The 19,677-nt window shown below is 40.2% G+C and overlaps 1 protein-coding gene and 1 long non-coding RNA gene across 2 annotated transcripts in view; one reads left to right on the forward strand and one right to left on the reverse strand.

Moving 5' to 3' along the window:
- Positions 1 to 19,677, forward strand: part of negr1 (neuronal growth regulator 1) — a 349,508-nt gene that overhangs the window by 318,906 nt on the left and 10,925 nt on the right. The gene's annotated exons all lie outside the window — the stretch shown is intronic.
- LOC137495990 (uncharacterized) lies at positions 9,169 to 11,946 on the reverse strand. The gene is made up of 6 exons (XR_011016023.2): positions 11,894 to 11,946; positions 11,461 to 11,573; positions 10,377 to 10,503; positions 10,115 to 10,200; positions 9,774 to 9,816; positions 9,169 to 9,676 (listed from the first exon to the last, which is right to left on the reverse strand). It is a non-coding gene; the product is annotated as an uncharacterized lncRNA (long non-coding RNA).

Genomic DNA, 19,677 nt, shown 5'->3' on the forward strand with positions numbered 1-19,677 from the left:
CAAATAAGGTGAATTAATATTCTCGTGAAGGAATACCCCTTGGACTCCAGCCCATTTCCGAGTGCTTAAGGAAAAATGAGCTCACAAATACATAGACCTTACTTTCAGAGCACCTCGCTTAATTTATTTGCTGCTTTTCTGCAGAATAAGCAAAAAAAAAAAAACTGGCATCCACTTTCAGCAGTTTGGCATCACTGCACTATTTAGTGTCAGTTGAAATTAAAGATTCAGGAGCAATATCATGTGCAGGAAAGCTGCTGTACTAGAGGCAGTAAAGTAAAATACCTTGTTTTTGATGTGCCTCTTCACAACTCATCCCCAATTGATCCCGCCGATTCGAATGACATATTGACTGGGCATTATCAGTGGTTATCAGCTGATAGATATGGGCCAGTAGGGGCCTTCAACGCCCAGTGTTAGGCTCAGAAGGCTGTTACCATCCATCCATGTGGTTAATCATCTATAGATCACAAACGTCTGAAGTTACCGAGAATTATTTATATTATTCCTTAAGTTTCCCATTCATTGTATTTTATTAACGTCTATATCTACCCCAACCCTAAACCCAATCATCACAGTAATGTAAAAACAGGTCTGGATCTGGAGTTTTCTCTATTAGAATAGTTCATTATAGAATAGCTGGTTGTACCAACCTTGTAAAAAATTGAGGATCTACGTTGTTGCCGAAGGTTGTTAGTGAATCAGTTTAAATTTCAACACATCGTTCGGCGTCTTATTCGACAATGACTGAGGAGACGTGAGTATATTGCTTCTTGCTAACATCAGTGGTCATTTGTGTAGTCCTGCTGTTTCAAGGTCTGATCTGTCCTCTCTTGTTGTCTTGTGGCTGTTGTGGATCCATCTCTGAAACTGGAATCCCTGTTGGATTTATTTCTTCCTTTGACTGCTTTCTCCATACTACGCCTGGTCTTCGGCTGCGCTCCACGGGCTGCTATATTCTCCAGCTTCGATGCCCAGTGTCCAATGTTAATTATTTAATGTAATCTAAACCTTATTTTATACTGTTTGCTTATAATTAGATCTGTACTGTATGTATTAAATATTGTGAAATATGTCATTTAAAAAGTTTGATTATACACATTTGTGTGGCATTTTTACACTTAAAAGTTTATGTATGCAGTTATTAAATAAAAAAGGAAAAATTTAAGAACAATATTTAAAATTATTAGTGCTTATCCTGTATTCTAGGCAGTATTGATAAACTGCCTGGAAAAACATGAATACATGTAGTAAGAATGTTGTCTCATGGTCGATGAATGTCATGCAAGTTGCAACAACGTTGCTACAGCCTTCTAACATCTTACATTTCTACATTTTAACAATATAGTGAGCACGTAATGTCACGGTTGCAGGTTTGTGCGCTTCTCCGGAGTGTATGTTGATCACGTGGGTTTGTTTTGTTTTGGTTGTCCATGTGGATTTGTTAGGCTCACGTGTTATGACGTCATTCAGTGGGTCTGATTAGTTCGCCAGCTGAGGCTCATCATGGTGCCTATATCTGGGCGACGCTTTTGTGGGTCTGTGTCAGTTCGTTGTTATCACTCATGTTTGTGTGTCTGTGCTCAGGCCCTGCGGAGTAATCTGGATCTGGTTTTCCCCGTTCTGTTTCCTGCCCTGCGTCCTGCGTCCGTCTAGCCTGACACTATTTGTATTTGTCTTCACAATAAACTTGTACACTTGCTATTGGATCTTCTCTGACTCTCACTGAAACGTAACAGAACGAACTGACCTTTTACATGGATCCAGCGAGTGTTTCCCAGATCTCCGAGTTCGTCTCCCACAGCAACGCTCGCATCGACCGTCAGGATGAGGCTCTGGCCACCACGGCTCAGGCGATCCAGGTCCTGGTTGGCCAAGTTTCCTTGCTCACATCCCAGGTCCAACAACTGGTTACTCGTGCTGCACAGGCTGATACTCCACCTGCCCCCGAGACTGCACCGACCCCGGAAGTGTCACCAGCGCCTGCGGTTCCTGGTCGCTCTGTTGAGCCGCGTCTTCCACCTCCGACCAGCTATTCTGGAGAGCCTCTCTTGTGCCGATCCTTCCTGTCTAAGTGTTCCCTTTACATCTCACTGCAGCCGTCATTATTTTCCTCTGAACAATCTAAGGTGGCATTTGTCATCACCCTCCTTTCGGGAAAGGCGGCTCAGTGGGGAACTACAGCTTGGGAACAAAAGCTACCATGCTGCTCTACGTTTGACCTGTTCTCAAAAGAACTTAAGAAGGTCTTTGATCGAGCCGCTTCCGGGAGAGAGGCCGCCCGAGTCCTCGCTGAACTCCGCCAGGGGAATCGGAGCGTAGCGGAGTACTCGATTGAGTTCCGAACACTAGCCGCTGAATGCGGCTGGAATGCGGAGGCCCAGTGGGACATGTTCCTGCACGGATTGTCTGATCGTCTGCAAGATGCGATCTATTCCTTAGATCTTCCGAAGACTCTGGACGAGCTGGTGGATTTGGCCATCCGTGTGGACACCAGACTGCTTCGACGTGAGACTCGCCTGCAGCAGAGTAGATTTTCGGATCCCGTTCCTGACTTTCCGGCATTAACTGCGACACCGGAAGCGGTAAGCGCTGACCCGGAACCCATGCAGCTGGGGAGATCCCGTTTGTCCGTGCAAGAAAAGCGCCGACGGAGAACGGAGGGACTCTGCCTCTACTGCGGAGGGGCGGGTCATCGGGTGGCTTCCTGTCCCGTAAAAGACGACACCCATCAGTAGGTAAGGGGTTACTGATGGGTGAAATTAATTTGGAAAAATCCTCTACGGCTGCCACTTTATTGCCCGTCACTGTATCATGGGGTTCCGGAAGTCGTGACACCCATGCCCTCGTCGATTCCGGGGCGGAGGGAAATTTCATTGACTCCAGTTTCGCTTTCAGTTCTAAACTTCCGGTTATCGCACTGTCACAACCCATTGCAGTACGCGCCCTCAGTGGGCTTTCCCTTCCCACCATCACTCACTCCACCAAACCCATAAAACTTATCACGTCTGGAAATCATGTTGAACACATTTCATTTTTTTTAACAGACTGTTCCAACTCACCGGTGGTTTTAGGACATCCATGGTTAATTCTTCATAAACCTCACATTAATTGGGGTCTTAATTCCATATTTTCGTGGAGTGAGAAATGTCATGAGTCTTGTCTTTCGTCTGCTCGTTCTGCTGTTTCTTGTTCTGTGTTTCAGGAGGAGCGCATGGACCTGTCAAACGTGCCCAGTGAGTACCTCGACCTGAAGAGAGTGTTCAGTAAGTCTCGAGCTGCTTCTTTGCCTCCTCATCGTCCCTATGACTGTGCAATAGATTTATTGCCAGGTACCTCTCCGCCTAAAGGCAAGTTATACTCTCTTTCCATTCCTGAGAGGGAGGCCATGGAGAAATATATTTCTGATTCTCTAGCGGCCAAGATCATACGACCCTCTTCTTCTCCGGCGGGGGCGGGGTTCTTTTTCGTGAAAAAGAAGGATGGGTCTCTTAGACCTTGTATAGACTATCGAGGGCTGAACAGCATCACGGTGAAGAATACGTATCCTTTGCCGCTGATGTCTTCAGCGTTCGAGCGTCTGCAAGGGGCTTCGTTTTTCACGAAATTAGATCTCCGTAACGCATATCATTTGGTTCGCATGAAGCAGGGTCATGAGTGGAAAACCGCGTTTTTGACCCCCAGGGGGCATTTTGAATATTGTGTTCTTCCGTTCGGGCTTTCTAATGCTCCTGCGGTTTTCCAAGCACTCGTAAATGACGTGTTGCGAGACATGATAGATCAGTTTATTTATGTCTACCTGGATGACATTCTGATTTTTTCTCGTTCTCTCCAGGAACATGTGCAGCACGTCAGGCGAGTGCTTCAGCGGCTGCTAGAGAATGGGCTTTTTGTCAAGGCGGAGAAATGCGTGTTCCATGCACAGTCTGTTCCCTTTCTAGGACACATTGTGTCAGTCGAGGGGGTGCGCATGGATCCAGAGAAAGTTCAGGCTGTGGTGAATTGGCCAATCCCCGAGTCTCGTAAGGCCCTGCAGAGATTTCTGGGCTTCGCTAATTTTTACCGGCGTTTTATTCGCAATTTCAGCCAGCTCGCCGCCCCTCTGACGTCCTTAACCTCCGCCAAGACGCCCTTCAGGTGGTCGAGTGCAGCACAGGTTGCATTCACTAAACTAAAGAGCCGCTTCGTTTCAGCTCCTATTCTGGTGACACCTGATCCAGCCCGGCAGTTCGTGGTGGAGGTTGACGCGTCAGAGGTGGGCGTGGGCGCGATCCTGTCCCAGCGCGCAGCCTCGGATGACAGAATACATCCGTGCGCGTTTTTCTCTCACCGATTATCTCCCGCTGAACGAAATTACGACATTGGTAATAGGGAGTTGTTGGCTGTCAAACTCGCTTTGGAGGAGTGGCGTCATTGGTTGGAGGGTTCGGGGGTTCCCTTTATCGTTTGGACCGATCATAAGAACCTCGAATACATCAGGTCCGCCAAACGACTTAACTCCAGGCAGGCTCGGTGGGCATTATTTTTCGGACGTTTTGACTTTACCATCTCATATCGACCGGGTTCTAAAAACATCAAACCCGACGCGTTATCCCGTCTTTTTGATTCTTCCGAGCGCAATACGTCTCTTGAGCCCATCGTTCCCCAGAGGATTTGTATTTCTGCAGTAACATGGGAGATCGAGAGCAGGGTCCGCACAGCCCTGGATGGGGTAACGCCCCCGGTCGGATGCCCACCCAGTCGTTTGTTTGTGCCGGAGGAGATTCGGTCTGACGTCATTCGGTGGGGACATTCCTCCAAAGTGGCTTGTCATCCTGGGGTGAGTCGTACATTATTTTTGGTTAAACAGCGGTTTTGGTGGCCAGCTATGGCACGGGACATACGCGAGTTTGTTTTGGCCTGTTCTGTTTGTGCTGTTTCTAAGACTTCTAATCGCCCCCCTGCTGGACTCCTTCAGCCGCTGTCAGTGCCTTCGAGACCCTGGTCGCACATTTCGCTAGATTTCGTCACTGGTCTCCCGCCATCTGGTGGCAATACGGCTGTTTTGACCGTTGTGGACCGGTTCTCGAAGGCTACTCATTTCATTCCTCTGCCCAAATTACCCTCAGCCAGAGAGACAGCGGATGCTGTCATTAATCACGTCTTTCGCATTCATGGCCTCCCGACGGACGTGGTTTCTGACAGGGGACCCCAGTTTGTCTCTAAATTTTGGAGAGAATTCTGTCATTTATTGGGAGCGACTGTAAGCCTTTCTTCTGGTTTCCATCCTCAGAGTAACGGACAAACAGAGAGGGCCAATCAAGATCTCGAGCGTATGTTACGTTGTTTGGTTTCCCAAAATCCCGCCTCTTGGAGTCAGCAGCTCCCATGGGTGGAGTACGCACACAATTCATTACCAGTGTCGGCTACGGGCCTCTCTCCGTTTCAGTGTAGTTTAGGATACCAGCCACCAGCTTTTCCCAGTCTGGAATCCGAAATCGCGGTCCCCTCTGCCCACGCCTTTGTCCAGAGGTGCCGACGCACTTGGAGCAGAGCCAGACAGACCCTCCTCCAAGTGGGTGCGCGCACCAAGGCTAAAGCCGATCGCCACCGGTCGAAGCCTCCCGTTTACGTCGTCGGTCAAAAAGTGTGGCTTTCAACTAAGAATATTCCCTTGCGTTCCGTATGTAATAAACTTGCACCTAAATTTATTGGCCCATTCACTGTAATCAAGATCATTAGTCCGGTGGCAGTCCGCCTCAAACTTCCTCCAGCGTACAGGAGAATACATCCCGTGTTTCATGTTTCCAAATTAAAGCCCGTTTTTCATACGGCCATTAACCCGCCCACTCCGGTTCCCCCCCCCGCCGCGTCTCGTAGATGGGGAGACCGTTTATTCGGTTAAGCGCATTCTGGACTCGAGACGGAGGGGACGAGGATTTCAGTACTTGGTGGACTGGGAAGGTTATGGTGCGGAGGAGAGGAGTTGGGTTCCTGCAAAGGACATATTGGATCACTCTCTTATCGATGATTACAATCGCCAGGTAAGCTCTTCTGGAAGCACCAGGAGGTGCTCGTAGGAGAGGAGGTAATGTCACGGTTGCAGGTTTGTGCGCTTCTCCGGAGTGTATGTTGATCACGTGGGTTTGTTTTGTTTTGGTTGTCCATGTGGATTTGTTAGGCTCACGTGTTATGACGTCATTCAGTGGGTCTGATTAGTTCGCCAGCTGAGGCTCATCATGGTGCCTATATCTGGGCGACGCTTTTGTGGGTCTGTGTCAGTTCGTTGTTATCACTCATGTTTGTGTGTCTGTGCTCAGGCCCTGCGGAGTAATCTGGATCTGGTTTTCCCCGTTCTGTTTCCTGCCCTGCGTCCTGCGTCCGTCTAGCCTGACACTATTTGTATTTGTCTTCACAATAAACTTGTACACTTGCTATTGGATCTTCTCTGACTCTCACTGAAACGTAACACGTAAGTGACGACGTTGCCTTAAAAAAATTACAATATTCTACAGACATAGCTATAACGTAGATGTGTTTGTTGGGTTGTTCATTTGTGATTTGTGGATTGATGACATATTAATTCCAGGTGTAAACAGTGCCTCTGAATAGTCAACCATTAAAACATTATGCTGGTCACACTTCACAATAAGGCTTCATCAGTTTATGTATTTACTAACATGGTCTAATGATGAACAATACTTGTACAGCATTTATTAATCATCGTTCAACATTAACTAATGCATTATTAACATCCAAATGCATGCTTGTTTACATTAATTAACGCACTGAGTTAGCATGAACTAACAATGAACAACTGTTTACTGTATATAAACTAACAGTAACTAGCATGAACAAATACTGCAATAAATGTATTGTTCATTGTTTGTTCAGGTTCAAAACTGCATTAGCTAACATTACGTAATACAACCTTATTGTAAAGTGTTATGCTTTATATACAGTAGTCTTAATCCAGGCATACTAGTCATTTGTCATTTTTATACTGCCCTACAGTATAGTATATAGTAGCTTGCTTTGCTTTTCTATCATTCACAAATCCCTTTCCAAGGCCAAATGGGATATTACATTGAATGCACATTTAAGAATCTAACAAGAAGTAGGTCATCTGGCTTTTATGAATAATGGGAATTCATTGCCTATAGTAAGAGGATGACTAGATGTTCTGCTTTTCCAGGAAAGTTCTGTTTTAGCTCATTTTTTTGACTTACTATGAAAAACGTTAGATGTTAAAGCAATTCAAAATAGGTATAACAAATAAAAACATGAATGATGGATATGAAAGAGATGAAAACATATTAAAATGTTATAATTAATAATTCAATGTTATAATGGTATAATTAAAGACTCAGCTTTTCAGCCATGGAATGATGTCATTAAAAGGTATTATAAACTACATTTAACATAAGGTACATTTACCTCAAGAAAGATCTTCAGTATTCAAACTTACAGCAGGACTTTATTACAAATTTCATCCTTCATGACTGTCCACTTTGCAAAACTTGGTCACCCTTATTTAGATAAGAAATATTCATATTTTAAATCCAGGTTAATTCTGATTATGTACCTCTGTACGAAATTTTGCGTTTTTTTTCTGCGAATCCGCCAGAGGCCAACATGTATGCTTTTTGAGATCTCAAATTTCTCTTGCGAGTGCCATTTACTTCTGCTGTTCTCATGTAAATCCACAAGAGGCAGCTGTTGACTTACTGACTGACCAACCAACCAACCCCCCGACCCATCCCTTCCCTAAACCGAACCATCTGTGTTTTTACACGCAATCCAGAAAAAGAAATGCCCTGGTCTGATTTGAACATGTTTTCAGGTTTTACCACATTCTCACCCTGTTATGTTACTTCTTTATTTAATTTTTTTGCCTTTGGTTTTTGTCTTACCTCCTTTCTAGAATCTTTTATTCTAAGTTGGGTGTAACGTGTTCCACAGTATTGCGTTACTGCATTTTAATTACATATTTGGGGAACGCAGTAATGCAATGAATTACATTTTAAATTGATGTAAACTGAACTGCTTTTAACTCGACCAGCAACTTGTTCAAGCACTTGAATAGAAAGCATTCTATGACAATGCTATGACAATAAAATTGTTTGTGCAGGATCGAGAGTGAAGGTATCTTCTGATTGTGAAGAGAAGCATAGCTGCTTATGGGACCGTTCACATATCGTGTCATGCATACGGGGAGAACATATTGCACGCCTGCATTTATTGGGAGCGCATATTACACACGTGCACACAGTATATAGGAAGCCCATATTGCGTGCACTTGCCTTTCCCAAGCGCACCTAGTTGAAAACTGCAAGTCATGTGACACATTTGATGGAATAATTACCTCAGACACAGAACACAGAACACCCAAACACTGCAGTGCCTTTTCATACTACAGATGTCAATGGTTACAGTTATCCAGTTTTTTTCTTTTGTGTTAAAAAAAGATGTATTGTGAAAGTGAATGATGAGAGAATTTTAGGTTTTAAACAAACTTTTTTAAGTCTTTTGAATATGCCAAGCTGCTGTGATCAAACCATTGTAATGTTTTTAGTGATTATTAAATTTCTGAAAGAGCTGCAGTTTATTTGGTATTTTTATAGGTATATATTATCCGTAAGTAATTAGTAATCTAATTACCGTTTACCTTAAGTAATTAGTAATGTAAACAGATTACAATTTTCCCTGTAATAATCTGTAATTTGTAATATAACTTTTTTAAAGTAACTTACCCAACGCTGTTCACCGGACTCAAACTGTAGTTGTTGCGGTCAACTCCTCTCTGCGTCTCAAGTCCACCTGCGTACATGTCGAGCTACCGGACAAACTGGTAACAGCGGAAAAGGTGTCAACGTGGAGGTAATCGGTCAGCTGGTAAGCGTGAAAAGGAGCGGCATAATACCACCCTACACAGCAAAATGTGGGGACCCAAAACAACTCTATGGGTGTTAATTTCAACACTTTGAAAGTGTCTCATGGGGTCCACTCAAAACAGACTTAAATCAACACTTTCAAAAGGGTTGGCACATTGACACCGAAGTAAGGGTTAATTTTAACTCAGGGCAGAGTTAAAAAATGTAACTATATTTAACACCACCTGGTGTAATATATTATTTTATTCAACTCTCTTGAGTGTAAATATGGTAAAAAGGTCAAATAGACTGTAAATTACAAAATAAAAAACATTTTATTTGAAAACATTCACAACTTCAACAATTCATTCAGTTTTTAAAATGCAACAATGTCAAATATGCTTTAAATGTTTTATTAGTACAGACAGTATCAACAAAATATGATGTCCAAACTTTATGTTTCATCAGAGCAATTTGAAAGTTCAATATAGCGTCACTCATAGTTTTCTTCTGAACGCATAGTTTTCTTCTGAAATTACATTTTAAACAACTTGGCGTGCAAATCTTTCACTTCTGGTGTTTCCTTGGTCCTCCATATCAAACACAGCAGTTTAAATGAAGATATAAATGCTGTAAACTTGTGTGAAAACAAACTGGAGCTAGGAAATCTCATCAAGCATGTCCTGTGAATGAAGTGCTTCCCAGCCACAGGATGACCTTTTTATCCATGACGATGTAGTAGCTGCTGATCGCTCGTCTGGTGGTTCCTGATGCACGGATATAGGGTGATGCTCATCTAAGAACTCTTCAAGACTCCAGCATGACTAAGAAAAATGTTTAAAAACAAATTGCAATCAAATTCTATGATATATTTAAAAGAACATTTAAAGTAAATAAAACATTCAAGAAATCTAAACTCACCTTTTGAAAATCTTCATGATGATCCACAACTTGACTCTCCCAGCTGGTTGAGGTGACAGGATATGGAAAAGTAGAAAAAACACATACATCACTGTTGGATCTCCAAAAACAATTAGGTTAACCACTATGACTAGAACTGGAAAAACAGGCAGCTGTCTGTCCAGAATCCTGAATTTAACACAACACTTGGAGCAAAATTTAGAGGAGCTTAAAATCTTTTATATCATTTAGTGATGCTGACTTCCCCAAAATATTGGCCACAGTGTAAAAAATATTCATAAACTTACAGTTTTCTGTAAGCGTGTGCGTGCGTGTGTGTGTGTGTGTGCGTGTTTCTTTACCAGATTCAACTTGTTAGGCCCTTTCAGGTCCAGTATTGAGGCCACCTTTACTGGAGTCTAGCAGATGTTTCAGGTCCAAATATAATCTAAAATTTTAGGATAAGCAGAAGAGAAAAGGTGCAAAGCAAAGAGCAAAACATTATTTAAGTAACAGTTCACCCACAATACAAAACTTATCACCTTCATGTCATTTGTTATTCTCTAATGCTCTAATACCCTCTCAGCTTATTGTGAAACAAATACAGAACTTTATCAAACATACCTTCATTATTATCACCACATATGACCAAGAAGGTGTGCTTGGTCATTTCACCAACTCTGGAAATACACCATCCGTCTCTAATCAGCCACTGTCACAGGGTCTTGTGTTATTGTACAGAGAACTGTGGCTGTTAAAAAACAACAACACATTAGTATCAAACACATATGCATAACCTTCAGATAAAAAAAGAGAGATGAATATCACAAAGTATGCCTCACACTTTTCAGATATCTTTTGATTCAGATGTTGATTATTGATAATAAATCTACAAATCAAACCTGTATCATCATTAGGCTGCTCAAATATGAATCAGTTGATTAATTTTACAGACAGGTGGCTGTTTACAACGCACTAATAAAACAGAAATGTTGTGTACAGTACATGCTAAGTTTAGCCTATAGTTTTAAGCACAATATCATGCGGGAGAAAAAGCTTGACTAAGATGTTCCTGACAACAGAAATAGCCTAACTTACTAACGTCAGACATCCCTAGTTGAGAAAAGTCATTTTCGGGGGATACAGAGTTGATTTGCGGGAGGTAGCGGGAGAGATAAGTACCTGAAGAGCAATGGGATGAGCTGCGCGCGACGTACCTGAAGAGCGGTGGGGGTGACTTGCGCGCGACGTACCTGAAGAGCTGGGAGGGATGCGGTGGAGAGGGGCGTGCAAAGTGTTTAATGACCGGGCGGGAGACGCGCGATTTCCGGGAGATGATCATTCATTTGCGGGCATCTACTTGGGCATCTGGGAGTCTCTGTGCATTTGCGGGATAACGTTAACGTTAGTCCCGCAACTTCCGGGAGACTTCTGTAACGTTAAATGTCTGATAAAGTGCAAACGCGGTCATTTAAGGACATTAATGTTAACATTCCGACTTTAATGGTTGTCAACACTTAATATAATTCAAGCGTACGTTATCACACGAGTCTAAGTTATGGACTAACGGTATATGGACGGCCACGAATGAACCAGTTTAAAAGGGCCGCGGTGTTTAAAATAACCAAATTAACGTACACGAATAACAAACAATCATTTGTTTCAGTCAGGAAGCCTTTTACAAGTAAGCATATGTTCATTTACTCACCAGATATGTTTTAGAAACTCTCCAGAGCTTATGGAAACCGTCCTGTGTTGCCGTTAGCATCCGGGCAGAGTAGGCTAATGTTAGGCGGCTCCGGGGATTCCCTCGCTAGTTTGCTTGGAATTAAAGGAGAAGTGTCGATTTTATTTTACAGATGGGTAACAACGCACAAAATGGCATTAAGCGTGACAGAAATGTGTTGAACATGTACATTTGATGTTTTTATGCATTATGTATGCGTGAGCATTATTAAAAACATTCTTGAAAAGAACTCAATAGTAATGCAGTTAAGCTAGATACACAAACGACCATGAATGAACCGCAGAAGTTTAAAATTGTCACTACATTCTAAAGTTATTAACTTAACAACATGTTTACAACTGTATTTCCTTAAAGAAAGTCAGTAAAATACCAACATTTAGGTAGTTTGACTCACCAGTTGCTGTTCTAAACCTCAGATGGAAAATGGCGTCTGGAAAATTCTTCAGTGACTGGGGCTGCATGAATTCCCGGATGTTGGAAATAACACCACCAAGTGTTGAAAAGATAACTCCTTGATTTCGCACTGAATAAAAACAATTCTAACTCTAATTATATTCATTTATCAAAATCTATCTCTTTAACGTCAACACTTTACTCTCAAATGCTTCAACACCGAGAATTTAACTCTGATGAATTTGCTGTGTATAGCATTCGTTTTAAAAATTAAATGCAGCCATACGTAGCTCTGGCTACATAGTTTGCAATCTCCAGAAATGTATATAGGGCTACATTCTCAGAATGAGCCAATGTTGCATATTATTCACATCCAGTCCTTTACTTGTTTTGTTCCTGAATGAATCCTGTTGTGTTCCAATTACCCTTCTTATTTTGCAACTTTAAAGATTGCACATTTTTGTAAAGAAAAAGATGGCAAGCTTTGGAACATACTTTGTCATATTTGCATCTTAAACAGGCTGCTCTGTTACTAAGCTACATGAACCTTGTCACTAATTAAACTGCTCTGTCTATTATCTTGTCACAGTAAACATCCTCCACATTTTCTATTTGATTTCATATTGGAGTGAAATGGTGTTGAATGTTGATCTGCTATTGTCCGCTATTTATACAGAGAAATCCGCTCATGTGTTTGCATAATGATGTATTTGAAAGTTAATGACCAAACTTATCTTTAGAAAAGTTTACGTTGTTGTTCACACTGTCATCTGTCTCACATATCCACTCCATTGACTGCGTTTAAAAAAAAAATTACTTCTGTAATTCTAATCAAATCCTCTTTCAACATGCATTGTGCACTTCAAATTAAAAGTGCCTTTGAATGCACAGATATGTTTACATTTTTCTCTTTACATAAAAACTATGTGGTTTGGGTAGAAGCAAAAATTTTCTACAAATAGTTTTATATGTACTTTTACAACCCTAAGAATTGCCCCATGGGATCAAATGCTCTGTTTTTACCTTATTTGGAAGGGTCATAAATATTAATGAGCTCTGCTCTAATGCTGTTCATGCCTGACACCAACACAGTGTGATGTACTCTGAAATACACACATGCCAAATAATCATACAGTGGTCCCTCCCTATTCGTGGGAGTTTCGTTCTAAAAACAGCCTGCAATACAGACGTGGCTACCGAGAATGAGATAATTATCTACAACAATTTGTAACATGCTAATTCTAATTTTAAAGGCTATTTAGGATGGGTAGCATGCAAGTCCTTCTTTTCATCTTTACTTTAAATAGTAAAGATGAAAAGTACAAAGGCACTTAATTATTTAGTGTAATTATTGATAAATGTTGAATGTTTTTGCAAGAAAATGTATCATTTTATTATTAAACTTCCCATACACAATAATTAAAGTGTGCAAACAAATGAAAATAACAAATTATATCTATTTTTTTTTTTTTTTTTTTTTTTTTTTGTAGTGCACAAAAATGCTTTAATTTGTGCTCATTTGAAATGATTGTTCAGTTTTTTAATAAAGCCTGTTCAAACAGAAATACAAAATATGGGCATGGCCACATTTCAAACATTTCATACAGTTGGCTTTTAAACAGCTTACAGCAGATTTACTTCACAAACAACTAATAGTTATGACCTAAATCATTTTAATTTACAGCATCAGTAACTTACATTGCACAGCATTAGTCGCCGGCACAAAAGTTGAGAGGATCTCTTGCTTTTTCACTCATTTTGAATCAGTTTGTAAATTCAGTCAATGGTTTACTGCAGTCTTGCTTTGTGAGTTGTTGACTTCTATGCATGAGCATTCGAATCTGTCCAACTCACGAAGTATTTGTGCAATTTGTTAACCAATTTAGCCATTCGGTTCACAATACAGTTAAAGTCAGATTTCTTTCTTAGCCCCCCTGTATTTTTTTAGCTTAACATAGAGAAGTTGTTGTTTTTTTTTCAACACATTTCAAAATATAATAGTTTTAATTTCTTATTTCTGATTTACTTTATTCTTGCCATGATAACAGTACATAATATTTTACAGATATTTTTCAGGACACTGGTATTCAGCTTAAAGTGGCATTTAAAGGTTAAATTAGGTTAATTGGGCAAGTTAGGGTATTTAAGCAAGTCATTGTAAAACAGTGGTTTGTTCTGTAGTAAAATATTGCTTGAGTGGGCTACTAATACTGACCTTAAAATGGTTTTAAAGAAATAAAACACCTTTTATTCTAGCCAAAGTAAAACAAATAAGACTTTCTCCAGAAGAAAAAATATTATAGGAAAAACTCATATTATAGGCGACGCAGTGGCGCAGTAGGTAGTGCTGTCGCCTCACAGCAAGAAGGTCGCTGGTTCGAGCCTCGGCTGGGTCAGTTGGCATTTTTGTGTGGAGTTTGCTTCCTCCGGGTACTCCGGTTGCCCCCACAGTCCAAAGACATGCGCTACAGGTGAATTGGGTAGGCTAAAATTGTCCATAGTGTATGAGTGTGAATGAGTTTGTGTGGATGCACAACCACCAGCAATGGATTGCGGCTGTAAGGGCATCCGCTGCGTAAAAAACATTTGCTGGATAAGTTGGTGGTTCATTCCGCTGTGGCGACCCCAGATTAATAAAATAACTAAGCTGAAAAGAAAATGAATGAATGAATGAAACTTAAATTATACTTAAACTTACAAATAATTTTTTTTTAAAAAATTCACAGGAGGGCGAACAATTTTGTCTTAAATTATGGTGACCAAGAGAGCGCAACGTGCTGCAATTTAAGAAAACACCTGCAATTACAAAAAACGGCAGCAAATTAAGAAAAGATTTTTATCCGTGCTGCAAATCCTCACAGTGCAAACATTATTTTTAAACGCTCTGCATTTTCTCACAATGCAAAAAAATTAATAAAAAGCCTGCATTTTCTCACAACACAAACAATTTAGGAAAAGGCACTGCATATTCTCACAACACTTTCAAATAGCATGGTACACAACAAAAAAATTTCAAAACGACTCTAAAACGTGACTGACCCAGTTATTTAGGTAATGGTTATTTAGGCCAATAAAATACTAGAGACAAGGAAATCAGGATGTTAAAATAAACAAACAATAAACTCTTCTTTCAAAGAATACCTATGACTTGACTGAGCAATAGTCACGGCACAGTAGTGTGCTTCACATTTTTGGGTTCCCTTGAAACATTTTGGTTGTGTTCCAATGTTTTTGCAAGTGTTGTGAGAAAATGCATCTCATTTTTGTAAAATGTTTGCATTGCGAGAATTTGCAGCATGTGTGCTGTCAAATGGATGAAGATCTTTTCATAACTTGCTGTCATTTTTTGTAATTGCATGTGTTTTCTTAAATGGCAGCATGTTTAGCTCTCTCAGCCATTAAACTTTTTAGCTCTAATAGCCCATATTTATGTAAAGTACATTGTTTTGTTTTAAAAAGAAGTAAAGTAAAAGTTTCCTAAAATAAAAATCTGATAATGTACAGATATTTGTTCTTTAGTAAAAATGATTCCAGCTCTGGTAGTTTGCAGAAAGAGTGACTGAGAAAAGACCCCACCACTGATTCCCAGACTGGCAGCTCATGCAAGACAAGTGATAACCTACAGCAAAACAAAGATACAAGCTGTAAATGTGCTGGAATAAATACCACTGCTCTTGAAAAGCTAATCTTGGCCAATAAGATGAATCCCGGACTTGACTAAGCCTAAATTATTAATTTCTTCACATCAAGGGATGCAACGGCATCAATGAAAAGCTCCTGTCAAACTAGATGAGTTCACATCACTTCTGAGCGACACCGCAGGAAGCACCGAGGCTCTTGTAGCTGACACAATCGTTTGAAACCTTGAGCGTGACATCCTCATCAAAGGATGGAGCTCTCAGAAATGGCGTGAGAACCTCTTCCGTTTGTTTTATTATATTTTTATGTCTTGTTATCGCAGAAACAGACACACGCCAAGCACCAACGCCTTGCTCGGCCTGAAAAAAAGGCATGTTTTTTGCTCCACGACGGTATCTCTCAAAGTCACTAGGGATATCTGCGCAAGCCATGATAGCTTTGTTGTTGCTGGGAGTTCTTTACTATGGTGACGACATGTCAACCGCTTCTCTCTGAGCTAAGGCACTTGGGGCAGAGAGCATTCATGAGGTCTTTTTTCTCTTATGAAGTGAGCATGACAACAAAAGAGAAATGGTTTGCCATTAGAACAGGGTGAGAAGTGGGTCACTGGCCTATTATACAGAGGTTGGTGCACAATCTGGGATGAGTGAACTCATTTTATTGCACACAAAGATGGCAACATATTTAGATGTTGCCTTAAGGAGCACTGGTGTTATTTAGCAGACTAAAACAGTCAGTGAACAACTTCATAAAATAAAGACCCACATACACTATGCTGGAAGCAAGCAGTCACAATGATATTGTTTAACAGGAAATGTTTCATCAGAATGACTGGCGTGAAAGTACTGAATATAAATAGTGCGTAAAGATTGATGTCATCATCAAACCTGCAGAGGATAGAGCGGCTGTGTGTGTCTTTCTCAAATTAACACTCACACATTATCAAATAAGATATTAAAGCTTAGTAGGAGATGAAAAGGGGTGGTTCCCCCTAGTAGAGAGGGGATGATCTGTAATACTGGGTGCATCAATAGTGCCCCCTAGTGCGAACATTTACTTTTTTTTTTTTTTTTTTTTTTGGATGATAGCCTGAATCTATTTAAAGGACAATTGTGTCATTTACACACCCTCTTCCAACTCATTTGCACTTGTTATTTCTGTGTTGCACAAAAGATGAACTTTTAAACAATATCCTGGCTGTAGACCTTATTCAGAGTACTGCCTCATTTAACTTTTGATGTAAATGAAAATTAGGCTGTGAGAAGATAAGTTTGGTCACTGAATGCTCCAAAGAGAACTGTCATCTCTGAAAGTTGAGGATAAAGAGCTTACTTCGTGTTCTGTTGTGCAGGACTAAACAAAGTTCCTGATTTGATTCCTCTCTCCTGATGCCCATTGTAATTTACAAAGCACCACAATACCTTATGTGAGACAGATCAGTCCAAAATTGAGTTGAAATTGTCAAACTTCACTGTTTGCGATGCATGTGAGAATCTTCATCAGGGTTGCGATACATTTAGAAGTCACCAACTTAGGAGACACTGATTGGAGAATACAATGTAAACCAACACAAATCACAGCAGAGACAACCTGACCTGATTATTAACAGTTTTTGAAAAGTATACTTGTATTCTCAGAATAAACCATATAAAATTGAAATCTCTTCACTCTCTCACTCACACAGACACAAATACAGACACATATATGAGATACTGCAAACATTTATTCCATAAAAAATTCAGTTTTCTTCATTAAAAGTGGCACTGATATAGCTTAGGATAATAAAATATAGGTAGATCTCAAATGGAGGATACTTTTTTTAGCATTATACTGTATGCTGGAACACAGGCTTATTGGAAATACATGCTTCAGCTTACATTTTTGTGAAACTGCAAAATATTTACTTCAACATATGTTTGACTGCAGTTTTCAGGTCAAATGAAAAGCACGGAGCAGTTTGATGACAGCTACTTTTGTTCTTTTTTCACACTAATGATATTTACAGGGACATTCATGCTCCTTCGTCGTAGTCCCTGTATTCATCAAGGGTCACCACAACGAAATGAATCTGCAACCCAATACTCAGAAACACCCATACACACTTAGAAAAAAATTATACATACAGCCAATTTAGTTTATTCGATTTACCTGCATCGCATGTCTTTGAAATGAGGGCGAAACCTAGAGCACCTGTATGAAACCCACACAAACACATGGAGAACAAGCAAACTCCACACAGAAATGCCAACTGGCCCAGCCGAGGCTCGAACCAGTGATCTTCTTGCTGTTAGGTGACAGTGCTAACCGCTGAGCCACTGTGTCGCCCTTTTACAGGAAACTATTATCATATTATCAACAAATAACAGATTATTTTCATGCTGTTTTTTTTTTTTTTTTGTACAGCGCCTATACATCTCCAAATGAAAACTTTTTGGTTAGTTTGCTCAGTAGCCTACAATGTACAGTATGGTACTTATGAAGCGTGCTTGGGTTTGATCCCCAATATTTTAACAAAAGAGATTTAAAAAACAATGTCAAATCAAGGTAAAACTGCAGGGTTGCAGTGCACTTTTGTCTTACTTTTGATGTGAAAAGCTATTGGATTGGTTTAGGGAAAAGTTTGAATCTTTACTTAAAACTCACTTGTTTTCTGAATGTTACACTTCTGATTTGATAAACTGACAACTTTGTTTGATCAACCTGTACTCTGCATATTTGTCTCCTAGGTCTTGTTTTGTTTTTTCCAGTTTATTATGTTTCACTTCTTGTGTGTTTGTGAACTTAATGTTGTCTCTACTTGATCATTGTTTCTTTCAATGTCTGTTTGTACTATCTCTTTTTGTTACACTTTTTTAAAGTGTCCTTGAGCTCTGGAAAGGCGCTATATAAATAAAAATACATTATTATTATTGTTATTATTATTATTATTATTATTATTATTATTACACAGTAAATATGACATAATATAAAAAGGATATATTCACTACTACTTAATTTCTATGGCAACTGCACATCCCACAGACCAAAAACTTGCATTTTGACATCACATTCCCATTTCCTATTGGATATGGGCCTATCTATCTTCAGTGTATCAAACCCCAAGCTGCTTCAACTATACACTCATTAAACTCTGACGGGTGAGACACTGACAAAAGAGGGTCCTTGCGACACTGTAAGAGTGATGAAACTATGGAGTCATGTGCTCCTTTAAACTAATTTAAGATTACATTATTGCCTCTGAAAACGCACTAATTTGACCAGAAACTCCAGAGACAGGAAATGAAAGGCATAATACCGCTGTGAGTCAGGCAAAACCTCCGCGTTCAGAAAAAGGGTGGATAGATTTATAATATTCTCATCCTCTGGAGATTGATTTATTAGGCTCATTCTTGTTACAGAACACTGCATCACCAAGCACACACTCAACTCACTGACACATATATGTAACATGTATTGACAGAAGACAGGTTCACAGCAGGTATGCGGTTGAATCAATAAGTCTATTCTTTAGAGTCGATGTTTATCCTTGTTAAGTTCAATATGCCATCTAACCTATTGAGACTCTCAAGCTGTAAAATTACAAACAAACAACACCGTAAAATGATTATAACAGTGATACATATGAATCATGCATGTATTGCAGGTACATTTACATGTAGTCATTTAGCAGACACTTTTGTTGAGCATTTATGTGACTCAACAACCTAGAAGGCACACAACATCATGAGACATTAATATTAAGTTAGATTTAGCTCATTGGTTACCAAAATTCAATGTCTAGCCAGCATCTAAGGACAGGGTTATTTCATAGTCCAATAATGATGTCAAATTGTGTTGATATTCGTTTGATTTTAGATTGTGTTGGAGAGTAACATTTGAACATTAGACATTAACATCTGCCTGACGTTGGGATCTGACACCACACCAATTTTCAATTGCAAATAAAATCCAACATCATAGGGATATAACGTCAATATGACGCCATGTTGATGTCCTGTGCCTGCAGGGAAGAAGAAATAATACACACAAGAAGTGCTAGTTATACAAAGGAACTTGTTTGTGCTCAGAGAGTTTAATGCTAGAGTAATGCTGATTTTAGCCCTGATTTTGGCTTACCGACAGGTTTGGAGAAATCGCAGAGTAACT

The sequence above is a fragment of the Danio rerio genome, chromosome 6 (genome assembly GCF_049306965.1).
Source record: "Danio rerio strain Tuebingen ecotype United States chromosome 6, GRCz12tu, whole genome shotgun sequence".
NCBI classification, from domain to species: Eukaryota; Metazoa; Chordata; class Actinopteri; order Cypriniformes; family Danionidae; genus Danio; species Danio rerio.